General features: G+C 39.3%; 1 pseudogene; it reads left to right on the forward strand.

The window, feature by feature from the left end:
- The first annotated feature begins 6,695 nt into the window (after positions 1-6,695).
- On the forward strand, positions 6,696-7,800 carry LOC140498641 (glyceraldehyde-3-phosphate dehydrogenase-like; annotated as a pseudogene).
- The last annotated feature ends 10,081 nt before the right edge of the window (positions 7,801-17,881 follow it).

A 17,881-nucleotide genomic window follows, 5' to 3' on the forward strand; every position in this document is an offset into this window, starting at 1 on the left:
AAGACTTCAGAATTCTTGCTGCTACAATAAAATCACTAACCTCCACCCCTCCTCATAGCAGTAGTCATTCCTCTAGTCATAGGAACCAGAATATTTACTGTTACTGTCACAACACAAGATAGCTTCTGAAGAGGAAATCAGCTACCTGACTAGGGGGAGAGGAGAAAGGTTGGAATGAAATAGCTAGGGCATAGAGTTGTCTTCCATGGGGCTTGCTCCTAATTATCTTGAAAATCTGAGGTACCATGGGCTATACTTCCAGATATCATAAGACCTTCTTTTTTTTTCTTGTGGCAATGTCCGTGTGTGCAAATGCCATGCTAGTATATTCTATAATAAACTGTAACTGTGGCAAAGCAACTTCCCACTGCCTCCCCCTGGCAAATCTGGCTGCAAACCAAGATCCAAGAGGATAAAGATGTAGACATTCAAGCTCTTGGCTTTCACAGATGAAATACATTCATCTCTAACGAGAAAATTTTGTTGGCTCTTACCATAAGCCACAGAATCAAAGAGCTATCAGAATTAGAAGAGACTGGGAGATCATTGTATCCCAAACCCTTCATTTCAAAACTACTGAAGATCATAGAGATTAAGTAACTTTCCCAGGGTAACATATAATACGCCAGGCAAATTTCTGGTTTTCATTCCAACGCAGAAAACTTTTGGATGATGATAGCAGGGAGATGGGTAGTGGAGAGTTAGAAAGGAGAAGGTAGATAGGTAAATTCTGTGCAAGCAAAAATAATTTCCATAAGTGTTTATTTCCTGTGTTTTGCAGTAGGAGTGGGGGCAAAGGGAAGAATCAGGATTCCCCAATTCCCTTCAAAGGACACACACACACACACATACACACACACACATGCATGCATTTTTGCCAAAATATTAGGCTTCCTGAAACATTCAGTCGTCTGAGTTAAGGCACCAATGATTTCCAAGAAGAAGATGTGATTCACCAAGGGAAAAGTCTGACTTCAATGGCACAGTTGGAAGGAAAGTGATTCTTAGTGTTCAAAGCCTCTGCCAGCACAACAATACGTCTGGAATGCCCTATCACACTGGAAAGATTTTGACCATGAGCCCAGCAATGGACTGTGTCAGCTATCTGAAGACCTGCCTATATAAGTGCAGAGAGCTTCATTTTCATGAGAACACATTAAGACATTATTGGCTATAAATACCATATCAATTAATCTATCAATTTACAAGAGAATAGGAAATCAGATATTTTTTAAATGGAGAAGAAAAATGAATTAAATACCTGGCAATTTGAATCTGATGACAGGGAAAATAGAGAGAGAAGTCTATATTTGAGATATAACCTACTGAGGGCAAGAATACAGATAAGCTGATAGGTTTCTTCGCTATCAGAGTTGATCCAAGAAATATACTGAAATTCATGTTACTAAGGGGTCACATTAGACTACGTGGATACAGGGAATATGCTGAAATATGTGCCATATGTGTAACATAGTAATCCTTATTTCCCAAAGTCTTTAACTTTGGCATACACAAGAGCACAGATACCATCCAAGCTTTCACTGACTGGAGGGTGCATAAGCACCATGTGGGTTCATAATCTTACCCAAAGAGTTAAGTAGAAAGTAAGAGCTTCATGCACTGTAAATATTATGAGTCAGCAAAAGTAGACCAATCAGCTTGCTGCTCCAGGGAATGACCCAACAGGTATCAACGATTATGGTATTACCAATTAGGAAAGGGGAGTATTATCACTTCAGCTGTGTAGACATACGCAGGATACAGTATACAAGAAACATAAATAATCCAAAGCAATGAAACAGTGACATGTCACAAACAGATTTTCCAAGCTTTCCCAAACTTTGCTAGATTCTCTGGACTCTCCCAGCAAATGTTAGAAGATTATGAATAAGGGCAGGGGGAGTGCTGGGGCATTTTTCACTTCTGATGGAGGCCATTAGGTATCAGGAGAGAGGATGCTATTAGCAACAGGGAAAGGTGGAGGAAGAGAAAAGGGAGCAAACATTTATTAAATGCCAACTATGTGCCATGCACTGTGCCAAGGACTTTTGCAAAATATTCTCTCTCTTAATACAGAGGGGAAAAAAGTAAAAAATGGGTTGGGGTGGGGAAGAGCATTTTACTTTTATTACAATTTTTCTAAGGATTATGCCAGCACTAGGACAGGAATTTAGACTAATAAATTGAGAAGTAGTTATTAACTTTGTCAATGATCAATATTCATAATTTAGGTATAGTCAGTTCCAAATGATATGCAATACTTTTTACCCTAACACATCTAGTCAGTTTAGATGAAACAAAAAACCAAAAACTTTTAGTCCTTTTTTTTTTTTTTTTTTTTGCTTGGGGGATGTTTGAGGGTGTCAGGCCTGAACATTGCCCTGAGAGTAGACAATGGTCTTTTTGAGGTGGAGCTCCAGGAAGACCCAGACTTGAGCTGTCTTTGTTGTTTTCTGAATAAAACTACTCTCATTTATCTTTGGTATCCAAATCAACTTTCTTTGTGCTTGGATGCTACCTCCTGGAGTGCTCCATTGTAAACACTGATGGTGTTTTATTTAGCATGAAAAGAAGGAAGAATTTGGCTCAAAGTTCCACTGTAACAGTGCCAACCGAGGGACTGGACACTAATCAATCATTTCTTTCAGTACCTATAGTTCATTTGGATCTGGTGACTTGACCTCATTAAGCATAGCTAAGTTCTCTATGAATATTTTCCTATTCATCGTTGCTTTCCATTAGCTAGCTTTGATTTATCCTTTTCTGTCAAGACATAATTTTCCTTGTCTGAGAAAACAGAAACAAAATAAAAGTGCAGCATTTCTGTCATTTTATTCTCTCTCTGGTTATCATTGGTCCATCCACCCCAGTGTTCCTATACTCCTCTCCCCTCCTCCCATCACTGCCCAGCAAAAACAAATTTATTTTTCTTGTCCAATATCAGCTCATTCTGTGACAGAGCACCTCAGATGTTATTCTTATAGTACCATGCCTCAATTTTTTATACTCTACTCCATATCCTTGCGGTCATCTTCCTCTTTTAAAAAAAAACATGTATTATAAATAAAATATTAAATATCAATTCACCTAAACATGTCACAAAGCTTTATTTAAATAAATTAATTTACATAATTTCACCAAGTAACTTTCCAAGTCTTAAAGGTTAAGAACAGTTTCTGACTACACTGGTAGAAGGAGTTTCTTCACTAGAACTTCCTTAGACAAATAAAATCACAATTCTGTACTTTTCTTTCAAACACAATATACTATTGTACTTTTCAGTCTGTCCCCTTTAGTCTTTACCATTTTAATTTGTCCATTAATGTTTCTATATTCTTGTTTGTGCTTAATTAGCCTGCATTCTGGTTTTTTATAATGCATGATTTCATACAAGTCTTTCTGAATAGTTTTATAGTCTGAGTTTTGATGGTCTAAATTATGTTTTGTTAATTGTTCAAATTTTATTGATGTGGTTTGCTTATATATCACTGTTTATTGATTATTCTCACTTTGTGAGAAGTCTTTCAAAAAAAAAGGTGACAGTTAAGTAAAACCAATAGTAGTGACCTTCTCTGTAAATTCAGACAAATTCTACATTGTTATCACTCCAATTCTTTTTTTAATTAGCAGAAATCTGTCCCTTTCACACGCCACACCATTTAGAAAACAAATCATTTTTAACAAATATACATAGTTAAGCAAAATAAACCTCTCAATGAATGAATACAAAAGTATGTAAGTCTCATTCCACACCCCAGATCTATCATTTCTAAGTAATGGAGATCATGTTTCATAATTGGTGTTTTGGAATACTGAATGATCGTTGATCAAAGTATTTGCAACTTTCAAAGCCATTGCTTATGAGCTGTTGTTACCATAGCAATCGTTCTCCTGGTTTGCTCTTTCCTTCATCATTATTTTATGCAATCCTCAAAACTGTTCATTTTTTAAAATATTGTTTTTTGTACAAATAGTTCTCCTAGATCCATTCACTTCACTTTCCATCAGTTCATATAATCTTTTCATGTCTTTGAAATCATCTATTTACTCATTTCTTACCTCAATAGTATTCCATTATATTCATATACCATGATGTATTCAACCATTCCTCAATTGATAAGCATCTCCATGCTTTCCCCTTTTGCCATCACAAAAAGAACTGATGTAAATATTTTTGCCCCTATAGGACCTTTTTATTTTTCTTTGATCTCAGTTGTGTATAGTGAAATAGGCAGGTTAAAGGGAATACACTGTTTAGTATCTTTTTGTGGACAATTTCAAAATGATTTCCAAAACGGTTATACTCATTCATAGGCTAATGCTGTTATTATAACAAGATAATATATTCCTCTACATTAATAATTTAACCAGGCCTATATTGTTAAATATCTCTGCAATTACAAATAACACTGCTATAAAAATCTTTAAACAATTGGGGAGGGGGGGTCAGTATTCTTTTTTTTTATAAGACTTCCCAAGTATTCTGTGATCTATATGTATCTTTTTAGAAAATCTAGTCTATAATGTGTTTTCAGGGAAGACTAGAATCTCTGGTGTGAAGGTTGCCAAGCCCTTTTAAGGGCTGCTTTTCACCTTTGATGTCTATCTGATGCACAGCTAACTTTCACCTGTGACTCCAAGAAGCTGTAGCATTTGCACAGGCCACACCCCAGTAAACCATTTATCAGCAGATGGGCTAATCAGATTGAGGATAACAGAGGGGTCCCAAACCCATCGATGACATAGAGGGGTATTTACTCCAAGCATATGAAGACTTTTGCTGGTAGAATGGATGAATGATAATGGTTTTTTTTTTTCCCCAATGGCCATGAAAGCAGCTCAAACAGGTGCTCCGGAGCAATTAGAGTTTGGTTAGGCATTGAAGGCACCAAGATCATCCACTGCATCTCAAGCCATCCCCAGACCTCTTGACTTTGTCCTGCCACCAGACTGTGACTACTCTGAAAGAGAGAAACCAATGACTTTATGCAACTCTGCCTACTTAAATCCAAATTATGCATAAATCAAAAGATATTACCCATACCATTTTACCATTTTTACACATCTCAAAGGTCTGTAGTGACAATCAAGTGACAAAGCAGCAGGTGTGACAACCCTGATAATTGGTGACTGAAGTCATAGGCCCATCTTCTCACTGGAAGCAGCAGTGGGATTTGGCAGCACCCTGGATGTCTGCGTAGCCTTTCAAGATTCTACTGCTCACCTCCTGGTATGAGAAATGGACTAGAAAAGATGCCCTAGACATTTGCTTACCCAACCCTGACATATTTACCAGAGTAGGAAGGGATCCCACCTAGAAGTTAAAATACATACATAGACAGAGCACAGGTTACACAAGGATAGCCCTTGCCATAACAGAGCTAAACAGGAAGCCTTGGGCAGTCTGAAGCAACAGCAGAGAGAATTCTCAAACATATCAGCTCAGGATGGGAGTCCAGTGGAAGTGAGCAAGAGAGAATCACAGAACTCCAGGCAACTGCAGCAGTTGTTCTTGAGACTCTCAGCCTACAGATAAAATGTTTATAAGTCACCTACTTGAACTTCTGGGAGCCAAGATGGCAGAGTGATCAGTAAATGCTATCCCCCTTCCCTTGTTGATCTTGAAAAACCCTGAGAATATTTCCCCAGGAAAAATCCTGGAACAGTGGGATCAGGCAAAAGGGTAAATAGTCTCTTAGTCTGTGATGCTAGAAAAATCGCAAAGTGGGGGTCCCTCTTGCTGTGGTTGAAGGGGAACCAGTGCAGGACCAGAGTTGTCCCAGACAGCCCCACTTCAGTGATCTGGGAGGAGATCTTGAGACCCAGGGGGGTGCAGCCTGCAATCACCAACACCAGGACCCAGGCATGCCTCAGCAAAGCCAGGAGAATTGGGAAGACACTAGCACAAATGAGGTTCACCAACCACTGAGCTTGTCAATGCTCTAGCTCAACAGAGGAGACCTCTGGCCAGACCACCCCTCTCCCACACTTAATGCAGCTAGCTCCAGGGTAACTCCAGAGAAACTCAGAAAGACTTTGACTAGCTTCCATTTTGGCACACCAGCCAGCTCAGCACCAGATAAACTACAACATTTTAGCTTCAAGCTGAAAGAACCAGAGGCCACAATACACAAAACCTCAAGTTCTAAGCAAAAGAGCCATGGGATAGAGCCTCCTGTGCCCCAGAACCAGAGATCTACTTTAAAAGTGAAGAAAAGGGTGATCATCATGAGCAAGAAGCAAACTAGAAAAGACCATAGAATCTTTCTATGGGGACAAGAACCAAAACACAAATATCAAAGAGGTCAGCATTGAGACTGTACTTCCATCTGAAACTTCAGAAGGCAAGTGTTTTTTAGGTCTCAAGGCAAAAGAGCATTTTGAGGAGAGATCAAGAAGGATTTTAAAAGACAACTTACAGAAGTAGAAGAAAAATTGTCCAGTGATTTTAAAAATATGAAAAATGAATTCACTGAGGAGAATAGCTCTTTGAAAAGAAAAATTGGACAAATGGAAAAGGAAGTACAAAACCTAGATGGAGAAGATAACTCCTTGAAAGTAACCATTGGGCAAATGGAAAAGGAGATGCAAAAGTTAACTGAAGAAAACAATCTATTAAAAATTAGAATGGGGACTTTTGGCTTTTCTCCCAAGCTCAGTGTCAGGATCTGTTACTTCAGTCGCATCCCAGAAACATGGTGAAGGTCGGAGTCAACGGATTTGGCTGTATTGGGCACCTAGTGACTAGGGTTGCATTCACCTCAGGTGGAGTAGACATCGTGGCCATCAATGACCCCTTCATTGACCTCAACTACATGGTTTATATGTTTCAATATGACTCCACCCATGGCAAGTTCAAGGGCACTGTCAAGGCTGAGAATGGGAAGCGGGTGATCAATGGAAAAGCCATTACCATCTTCCAGGAGAGGGATCCCACCAATATCAAATGGGGAGATGCTGGAGCCAAATATGTTGTAGAGTCCACTGGAGTCTTTACCAGCATGGAAAAGGCTGGGGCTCACCTGAAGGGTGGAGCCAAGAGGGTCATCATCTCTGGCCATTCTGCTGATGCCCCAATGTTTGTGATGGGAGTGAACCATGAGAAATATGATAATTCCCTTAAGATTGTCAGTAATGCTTCCTGCACCACCAACTGCTTGGTTCCCTTAGCCAAGGTCATTCATGACAACTTTGGCATTGTGGAAGGACTCATGACTACAGTCCATGCCATTACTGCTACCCAGAAGACAATAGATGGCCCCTCTGGTAAGCTGTGGCGTGATGGGCGTGGTGCTGCCCAAAACATCATCCCTGCTTCCACTGGTGCTGCTAAGGCTGTAGGCAAGGTCATACCTGAGCTGACTGGGAAGCTCACAGGCATGACCTTCTGCGTTCCTACTCCCAATGTATCTGTTGTGAATCTGACCTGCTGCCTGGAGAAACCTGCCAAATATGATGATATCAAGAAAGTGGTGAAGCAGGCATCAGAGGGACCCTTGAGGGCATCTTGGGCTACACAGAGGACCAGGTTGTATCCTGTGACTTTAACAGCGACACTCACTCTTCCACCTTTGATACTGGCGCTGGTATTGCCCTCAATGACCACTTTGTCAAGCTCTTTTCTTGGTATGACAATGAGTATGGTTACAGCAACCGTGTAGTGGACCTCATGGTCTACATGGCCTCCAAGGAGTAAAGTGGAAAGCCATGGATCTTCATCCCCAGTCAAAAAAGGAGTTCCACCACTGGGGAGCCTACATTCCTAACTTATGTTCCTCTACCGGGGATACCCTGTCCCATTCACATCTTTGTCCCAATACACCCCTGTAGTAGGGGGGAGAAGGCTAGAGTCCTGTATTGTGTACCATCAATAAAGTCACCACATTCAGTGCAAAAAAAAAAAAATTAGATTTGGGCAAGTAGAACCTAATCACTCTATGAGACATCAAGAATCACTCAAACAGAATTTAAAGCATGAAAAAAAAACAAAGAAAGTGTAAGATATCTAATTGAATAAACAAATGACCTGGAAAATAGATCCAGGAGAGAAAAATCTAAGAATTATTGGTCTACCAGAAAGCCATGATGAGAAAAAGAGCCTGGAATATATCATCCAAGAAATCATCAAGGAAAACTTCCCAGATGTCCTAGATCCAGAAAGAAAAACAGGCATTGAAAGAATCCATTGTTCACCTCCTGAAAGGGATCCCAAACTGAAAACACCAAGGAATATCACAGCCAAATTCCAGAACTATCAAGTGAAGGAGAAAATACTGCAGGCAGCCAGAAAGAAACAATTCAAATATTGAGGAACTACAGTCAGGATAACACAGGACATTGCAGCTTCTACAATTTGGAAAATGATATTTCATAAGGTAAATGAGCTGTAACTACAACCGAGGATCAATTACTTAGCAAAACTGAGCATAATATTTCAGACAAGGAGATGGACAGACCTTCCTGATGAAAAGGCCAGAGCTCAATAAAAAATTTGATCTTCAAACACAAATTGAAAGACAAACATACAAAGGTAAACAAGGGAAAAAAACTTGTTCAATATGTGCAAACGCTTTACATTGCTATAAGGGAAAAATAATACTTGTTAATCTTGAGAATTGCACACTTATTATGATACTTAAACGAGATATACATAGATACACAGATAGATAGAGGGAGTGAGTATAAATTAAATGACGTGATGATAACAAATGTGATTTAAGGGTGCAAAGGGATTATAATAGGAAATATGAAAGGAGGAGGCAGAAAAAGGTAAAATACATCACAGGAAGAGGCACAAAAACATATTACACTAGAAGAAAAGAGGGGAGGGAGATGAGCATCATTTGAGATTTACTCTCATCTGATTTGGTTCAAGAGGGAACAACAAACTCAGTTAAGTATAGAAATGTAACTAGCTCTATAGGCAGCAGGAAAGGAAAGAGGAAAGAAAAGGGAGGAGAGGTTAAAAGGGAGGGAAGAAATAGCAAGGGAAAAAGGGAGTAAAATGGAGGGGCTGAAAAAAGGAAGGCAAGACTGAGGGAAATGGTGGTCAAAAATTTAAAAAATCTGTTGTGGAGGGGAAGGGAGAAGGGAGAACTAAAATCATAAATGGGGGGGGAAGGATGGAGGGAAAGACACAGATAGTAATCATAACTGTGAATGTGAATGGAATGAACTCTCCCATAAAAGGGAGACAGATAGAAAAACCATAATGCAACAATATATTGTTCACAAGAAACATATTTGAAACAGAGGGATACACAGAGGATAAAGGTAAAAGGTTGAAACAGAATATATTGTGCTTCAGCCAATGTAAAAAAAAAAAAAAAGCAGGTGTAGCAATCCTAATCTCAGACAAAGAAAAAGCAGAAATAGATCTAATCAAAAGAGATATGGAAGGAAACTATATCCCGCTAAAAGGCACCATAGATAATGAAGCAATATCATTACTAAACGCATATGCTCCAAGTGGTATAGCCTCCAAATTCTTAGAGGAAAAGTTAAGGTAATTACAGGAAGAAACAGACAGACAAACTATACTAGTGAGATCCTCAACCTCCTCCTTTCTGAACTTGATAAATTTAACCTCAAAATAAACAAGAAATATGTTAAGGAGGTGAATATAACTCTAGAAAAAGTAGAATGGATAGATCTCTGGAGAAAATTGAATAGGGATAGAAATGAATATACATTTTCCTCAATGGCACATGGCACATATACAAAAATTGACCATGTACTAGGGCATTAAAACCTCACAATCGAGTGCAGAAAGGCAGAGATAGTCAATGCATCCTTCTCAGATCATAATGCAATAAAAATTATGTGTAACAAAAGGTGATTGAAAGATAAACCAAAAATTAATTGGAAACTAAATAATCTAATCTTAAAGAATGAGTGAATTAAACAACAAATCATAGAAACAATCAACAACTTCATTCAAGAGAATGACAATAATGAGACAGCTTACCAAATCTTATGAGATACTGCAAAAGCAGTTCTTAGGGGAAGTTTTATATCTTTCAATGCCTACATGAAGTAAATAGAGAAAGAGGAGATCGAGGAATTGAAAACACTAGAAAAAGAACAAATTGAAAATCCCCAAGTAAATATCAGATTAAAAATACTGAAAACCAAAGTAGACATTAGTAAAATTGAAATTAAGAAAACTATTGAACTAATAAATAAAACTAACAGTTGGTTTTATGAAAAAAATAAAATTAATAAACCTTTACTCAATTTAATTTAACAAAATAAAGAAGAAAACCAAATTACCAATATCAAAAATGAAAAGGGTAAACTAACCTCCAATGAGGAAGAAATTAAAGCAATAATTAGAAATTATTTGCCTAACTGTATGCCCATAAATTTGACAATCTAAATGAGATGGAAGAATATTTTTAAAATTTGTAAATTGCCCAGATTAACAGAAGAGGAATTTGAATACTTAAATAACCCCATCTCAGAAAAATAAATTGAACAAACAATCAATGAACTCCTTAGGAAAAAATCTCAGGGCCTGATGGATTACAGGTGAATTCTATCAAACATTTAAAGAACAGTTAATTGAAACATTATATAGACTTTTTGGGAAAATTGGAGAAGAGGTAGTTCTACCAAATTCTTTTCATGATACAAATATGGTTCTGATACCTAAACCAGGAAGAGACAAAACAGAGAAATAAAATTATAGACCAATTGCTGTAATGAATATAGATGCAAAAATTTAAAATTAGATATTAGCAAAAAGAATACAGCAACTAATCACCAGTATAATACATTATGATCAGGTAGGATTTATACCAGGAATGCAGGACTAGTTCAATATTAGGAAAACCATCAGGTTTATTGATCATATCAACAAAAAAAGTTAACAGAAACCACATAATTATCTCAATAGATGCAGAAAAAAGCTTTTGACAAAATGCAACACCCATTCCTATTGAAAACACTGGAGAGCACAGGACTAAATGGAATTTTCCATAAAATAATAAGCAGTATCTACCTAAAAGCATCAGCAAGCATTATATGCAATGAGGATAAGCTAGATGCATTTCCAGTAAGATCAGGGGTGAAAGAAGGATGTCTATTATCATCACTGTTTCTCAGTATGGTACTAGAAATGTTAGCTTTTGCAATAAGAGAAGAAAAAGAAATTGATGGAATTAGAATAGGCAAAGAAGAAACTAAGTTATCACTCTTTGCATATGATATGATGATATACTTAGAGAATTCCAGAGAATCAAGAAAAAAACTACTGGAAATAATAAAGAACTTTTGCAAATTTGCAGGTTACAAAATAAACCTAGAGAAATGATCTGCATTTCTATATATTAGTAACAAAGTCCAACAGCAAGAGATAAAAAGAGAAATCCCTCTTAAAGCTATGATACAAACTATAAAATATCTGGGAGTCTACAGACCAGAAATCAAGGGGATGCCCATCAGTTGGGGAATGGCTGGACAAGTTGTCCTATGTGAATGTAATGGACTGCTATTGTGCTATAAAAATGATGATTAGGAAGACTTCAGAGAGGCCTGGAAGAATGCGTATGAATTGATGCTTAGTGAAAGGAGTAGAACCAGGTCAATTTTGTACACAGCAACAATTACTGTGTGTAAGGAATTTTTCTGATAAACTTAGTCCTTCACAGCAATGCAAGGACCTAAAAAATTTCCAGTGGACTTGAGGTTAAATGCCATCCACATCCAGAGAAAGAAGTATGGAATTGGATAACAGAATGAAGCAGACCATTTTCTCTTCTGTTATGTTTTGTTTTGTTTTATGGTTTCTCCTATTCATTTTAATTCTTCTATGCAACATGATTAAAGTGAAGATGTATTTAATAAAAATGTGTTGTAGAACCTATATAAGATTGCATGCCATCTTGGAGGCAAAGTGGGTGAGAAGAGTGAAGAATGGGGAGGGAGGGAGAAAAAATGTAAGATATATAGAAGTAATGTAGAAAATTGAAAACAAAATAATTTTTAAAAATATTCAAAATAAAATACATATACACAGTGTACAAATACTTCTGCAAATACGATTCCATTCACAATCAGTACATGAAATATACATACCCTTACAGCCAACACAAAATCTAGTAGACCTGAAATGAAAATAGTTCTTGTTGGCAGAGTACTCAGCTGGTATCCTATCCAAATAGCAGCCCTGAGTGAAACAAGGCTGGCAAATGAAGGCCATTTTACTGAAGTTGGATATGGATACATATTTTTTTCTAGAATGGCCACATTAAAGGGTAGCTCTGTGAAGCTGGTGTAGGTTTTACAATCGAAAACAATCTAGTCAACCAACTTGTATGCCTACCAAAAGTAGTGAATGAGAGACACATTACAATGCAATTGCCACTTTCAGAAAAAAGCCATACCACTACCATTGGTGTCTGTGCTATCACCATGATGACCCCTGACAAAGTGAAAGAATAACTTTATGAACACATGGAGACTCATATCATCGATGTGCCAAAAGAGAACCAGCTTATAATTCGGGGTAAGTTTAATACTAAAATGTTCTTAGACTATCAGATTTGGCAGGGAGTCCTTGGGAGAAATGGAGTTGGAAACAGCAAAAGCAGTTCACTTACTATTGAAGATTTTTGCACCTCCTTACATTCTCATCACCAAAACTCTCTTCTATTTACCTAAATGCAATAAAAATTGATGCATGCACACTCACAGCAAACATTGGCATTTAATAAACTATGTCATTATAAAGAGAAAAGACAGAATGTGTGAGTGAGAAGGCAATGTGTGGCACAGTGTGTTGGACTGATTATAGACTTCTCTGCAATCGAAATAAAAGTGGTAACCCTATGGCAAAATGACTACCAGAATTAATGTCGAGGTTAAAGCACTTCTCTGAGCAGCAACAGTCCATTGCTAAATTAGGAAAATTGAGTCATCATATTATCTGAGTCAACATACTCATATTAAGACTGATTTGACAAAAATATGGGTAGATCCAGAAGCTGCTAAATGAAAAAATGAGAATTGCACAATCTTTACCAGCAAAAGAGTTCATCTGTCTTTAAGAAAGCAGCATTTAGGGAGAAAGACTCAAGATGGCAGAGTAAAAAAAATGCACATTCTCCAACTCTTCCCCAATATCCACAAAATACCTGTAAAGAAAGACTCTCAACAAATTCTAGAGCAATAGAAGCCACAGAATGAAAGAGTGGAAGAGATTTCCAGCCAAGGGTGACCTGGAAGGCAAACAGGAAAGGTCTGTCACAGAAGATACTCAGCCCAGCCTTGGCCACTTGGCACAGGGAGGAACAAGACTGGAGCAGGCTTCAGGGATAGAATCCCTGACAGCAATTCCAATTCACAGATCCCTGAACCCACAGGCGCCAAAAGTGAGTGAGACATTTTTTTCAACCAGAGTGAGAAGAGATCAGGGTCCTCCCCTAGCCTTGGCCTCAGGTGATAGTGGCAGCAGCAGCAGCAGCAGTGGGCAGCAGCAGCTGCAGTGGCTATGGCAGCAGGAAGGGTCCATTGTTGGAGTAGCTCAGCTTAAAGCCCCTGGGGGAATTGAGCAGCTGATCTGAATCTCAACCCTGAGCACGATCTTAGGGTGTGCAGGAGCTGGAGGCCCCTGAGAAGTAAACTCCTCTCACTTGATTGTGCCACTTTGGAGGAAATGAGAACTTACAGGTCCCCAGAGTATACTCTACTCTTGACAAAGGACCCAAAAGTCAAGTAACTGGGTGGGGAAATGCCCAAAAAAGGGAAAAAAGTAACACTACAGAAAGTTACTTTCTTGGTGAACAGGGATTCTCTCCCATCCTTTTGGATCAGGAGGAACAATGTTTACCATCAGGGAAAGACATAAAAGTCAAGTCTTCTGCATCCAAAACCTCCGAAATAAATAGCAGACAATTCACTATACCTTGTAGGGCACACTGTGGAACCACAGGAAAGGGCCCAAAAGGCTAATGATAGGTTCCACCTAGCCACAGAAGCCCTCTGCAAATTATATGGGATAACTCAAGAACAGGCCAGAAAAATTGTTAAGAGCTGTCTCCAATGTATCCCATTCCACCCATCTCTAGACCAGGGTGTCAATCCTCGCGGCTTGGCACCCAATGAAATTTGGCAAATGGATGTCACCCATCTTAAGGGCCAGTGCATACATGTGACAGTTGACACATGGTCCGGATTTCTTATGGTGACTTTACAGCCAGGTGAATCAAGTGCTAAAGTAATTCAACATCTTTGGCACTGTTTTTCTGTTTCAGGTTTACCCTTAGAAATAAAGACAGATAACGGTCCTGCCTATACTTCTCAAACCCTTACACACATCCTCCGTGATCTAGGGATTCGACATGTTACAGGAATCCCCTACAATCCACAAGGCCAGGCCATAGTGGAAAGGGCCAATCTCACCTTAAAGATGATTCTCGCTAAACAAAAAAGGGGGAGATTAAGAGGTCGCCTAACACAATCAGAGCTTGATATAGCTGTGTATACACACAATTTTTTGCATGTCTCAAAAAACTCACATACTACTCCAGCTATGAGACATTTTGTGACTATTTCAAGACAACCCCACAAGGAAAGTAATACCCAGGCTGGAAATAAGGACACATGGGCCATGATAAAGGATATGGCCTCAGGGAAATGGAAAGGTACATATAAGATACTAATATGGGGTCCAGGGTATGTTTGTGTCTCCACAGGAAAAGGAAATGCGTGGATTCCCATTAGAAGGATCCATAGGTGTAAACCGATGTCGGAGACGGCGGAGACGCAGGAGGCGGAGACCCCGGAGAGCCCGGAGAAGAATCATGCACCACCTGAGTCTGCTGCTGACAGCTTTAACCCTGCTGCCCAGAGAGGAAGCAGCACTCATCCCAACATTGCTGACCACTCCATCTAGGCATCTCTTTCCAGCGGCTGAAGGAGGACTTTGATATCACAAACCCAGGACATTGGGGGGGAAGGGGTGACCAACTTTTCGGGAGATGACCAACTTTTCGCCTGAATACCACAGGCTTGGCCATTCAGGCTTGGCCGTTGAGATCCATTTGCATGACTGAGGGGGTGGTGATGTGTAAGGCGCCAGCACTAGCTGCTTCTCTTAGAATATGCTTTGGAATTAGTGATTGCCCTTTCTCTTGTTGTAACTCAGCCATTTAGCTTCATCTTTGTTTTGTCTGATGCCTCCCTTTGTCAGTTGTGCTAGCTGCAGATTTCTGTGTAAATGAAGTCTTGTTGTGGGGTACTCATATGCTAAAGGCCTTCCTAATCCACTCAGCCTCCAGCCACTGTTTGCTCTAGAGCCATGTGCACGCAGCGCAAAACAATAAGGGGGAGATGCTGGGGATGGAAGCTCAATTCCATGTGGACAGTCTCGGGCGGGTAAAGGTGGGAACTTCTAAATCTTAGAGTTCTCACGAGGCCCCCCCAGGAAACGACTGGGAATCGAGGTGAACCGAGCTATCTCGTGTATTTCCGCCTCTTCCCGTGAGAAACGTGATGGGAGAGAGCTCTCCCCGCCCTCGAGATTGTCCCGGATCTGGGCACACCTAACAGGCACGGTATTCAGATGCAAACTATGCGACTGGAGAACTTAAGTAGGATCAGGAAAGCCTGAAAGCCCTCTTGGACGGAGGGTCGCGGAGCAGACAGGACAAGGCTCTGCTTTCCCTCTTTCTTCTCTCCCCTCCCCCTCTCTCCCCACTTATACTTCTACTTCCAATCTCTTATTGTAAGATCTTTGCCTCCTTGGGAGATTCTTCGCTCCCTCCTAAGGAAGAATTCCCCTGCACTTGTAACTAGACCCTGAAATAAAGCTCAGCCCTTGTTCGACTCTGGAACGTCCTTTCTCTCATACGAGCATCCGGTTTGGCCAACCGAAGACCTCGGGATAGAGGTAAGAAGACTCGGGTAGCCCTCAGGCCTCTAGGCCTAGCAGTCCCAGATCATGGAAGAGATCAAAAACGATTTTTAAAATCAAGTAAGAGAGGTGGAGGAAAAATTGGGAAGAGAAATGAGAGAGATGCAAGAAAATCATGAAAAGAGAGTGAACAACTTGCTAAAGGAGACCCCCCCCTCCCAAAAAAAAACTGAATAAAATAACACCTTTAAAAATAGACTAACTCAATTGGCAAAAGAGTTAATGAGGAGAAGAATACTTTAAAAATCAGAATTAGCCAAATGGAAAAGGAGGTTCAAAAGATCACTGAAGAAAAAAGTTCTTTAAAAATTAGAATGGAACAGATGGAAGATAATGACTTTAGGAGAAACCAAGAAATTATAAAACAAAACCAAAAGAGTGAAAAAATGGAAGATAAGGTGAAATATCTCATCAGGAAAACAACTGACCTGGAAAATAGATCCAAAAGAGACAATTTAAAAACTATGGGACTACCTGAAAGCCTTGATCAAAAATAGAGCCTACACATCATCTTTCATGAAATTATCAAAGAAAATTCCCTGATATCCTAGAGACAGAGGGCAAAATAAATATCAAAAGAATTCACTGATCACCTCCTGAAAGACATCCAAAAAGAGAAACTCCTAGAAATATTGTAGCCAAAATTCCAGAGTTCCCAGGTCAAGGAGAAAATATTGCAAGCAGCTAGAAAGAAATAATTTGAGTATTGTGAAAATACAATGAGGATAACACAAGATCTAGCACCTTCTATATTAAGGGATTGAAGGGTGTGGAATATGATATTCCAGAAGTCAAAGGAACCAGGATTAAAACCAAAAATCACCTATCCAGCAAAACTGAGTATACTACTTCAGGGGAAAAGTGATCATTCAATAAAATAGAGGACTTTCAAGCATTCTTGATGAAAAGAACAGAGCTGAATAGAAAATTTGACTTTCAAACACAAGAATCAAGAGAAGCATGAAAAGGTAAACAGGAAAGAGAAATCACAAGGGACTTACTAAAGTTGAATTGTTTACATTCCTACATGGAAAGATAATATTTGTAACTCTTGAAACATTTTTCATAATCTGGATAGCTGGAGGGGTTACACACACACATACAGAGAGAGAGAGAGAGAGAGAGAGAGAGAGAGAGAGAGAGAGAGAGAGAGAGAGAGAGAGAGAGAGAGAGAGAGAGAGAAACAGAGAGCACAGAGTAGGTTGAATAAGAAGGGATCATATCTAAAAAAATAAAAATTAAGGGGTGAGAGAGGAATATATTGGGAGGAGAAATGGAGAAACGGAATGGGGCAAATTATCTCTCATAGAAAAGGAAAGAAAAAGCTTTTCCAATGGAGGGGGAAAAGGAGGAGGTGAGAGGGAAAAAGTGAAGCTTACTCTCATCACATTTGGCTCAAGGAAATAATAACACGCACACTCAATTTGGTGTGAAAATCTATCTTACACTACAGAAAAGTAGGGGAGAAGCTGAATCAGTGTGGGGAGATGATGGAAGGGAGGGTAAATGGGAGGAGGGAGCAATTAGAAGTAAACACTCTTGGGGAGGGACAAGGTCAAAAAAGAGAATAGAAGAAATAAGCGGCAGGACAGGATGGAGGGAAATATAGTTAGTCTTACACAACTTGACTGTTATGCAAATCATTTGCAAAATGATTACACACATATAGCCTATGTTGAATTGCTTGTCTTCTCAGTGGACATGTGTGGGGAGGGAGGGAGGAAGAGAATTTGAAACTCAAAGGTTTAGGAACAAATGTTGAGAATTGTTTTTGCATACAACTGGGAAATAAGAAATACAGGTAATGGGGTATAGAAATTTATCATGCCCTACAGGACAAGAGAGAAGATGGGGATAAGGGAAGGGAGGAGTGTTAGAAGGGAGGGCACATTGGTGGAAGGGGCAATCAGAATGCAAGGTGTTTTGGAGTGGGGGGAGGGGATAGATAGGGAGAAAACTTGGAAC

Source organism: Notamacropus eugenii, chromosome 4, assembly GCF_028372415.1.
Source record: "Notamacropus eugenii isolate mMacEug1 chromosome 4, mMacEug1.pri_v2, whole genome shotgun sequence".
Lineage (NCBI taxonomy): Eukaryota > Metazoa > Chordata > Mammalia > Diprotodontia > Macropodidae > Notamacropus > Notamacropus eugenii.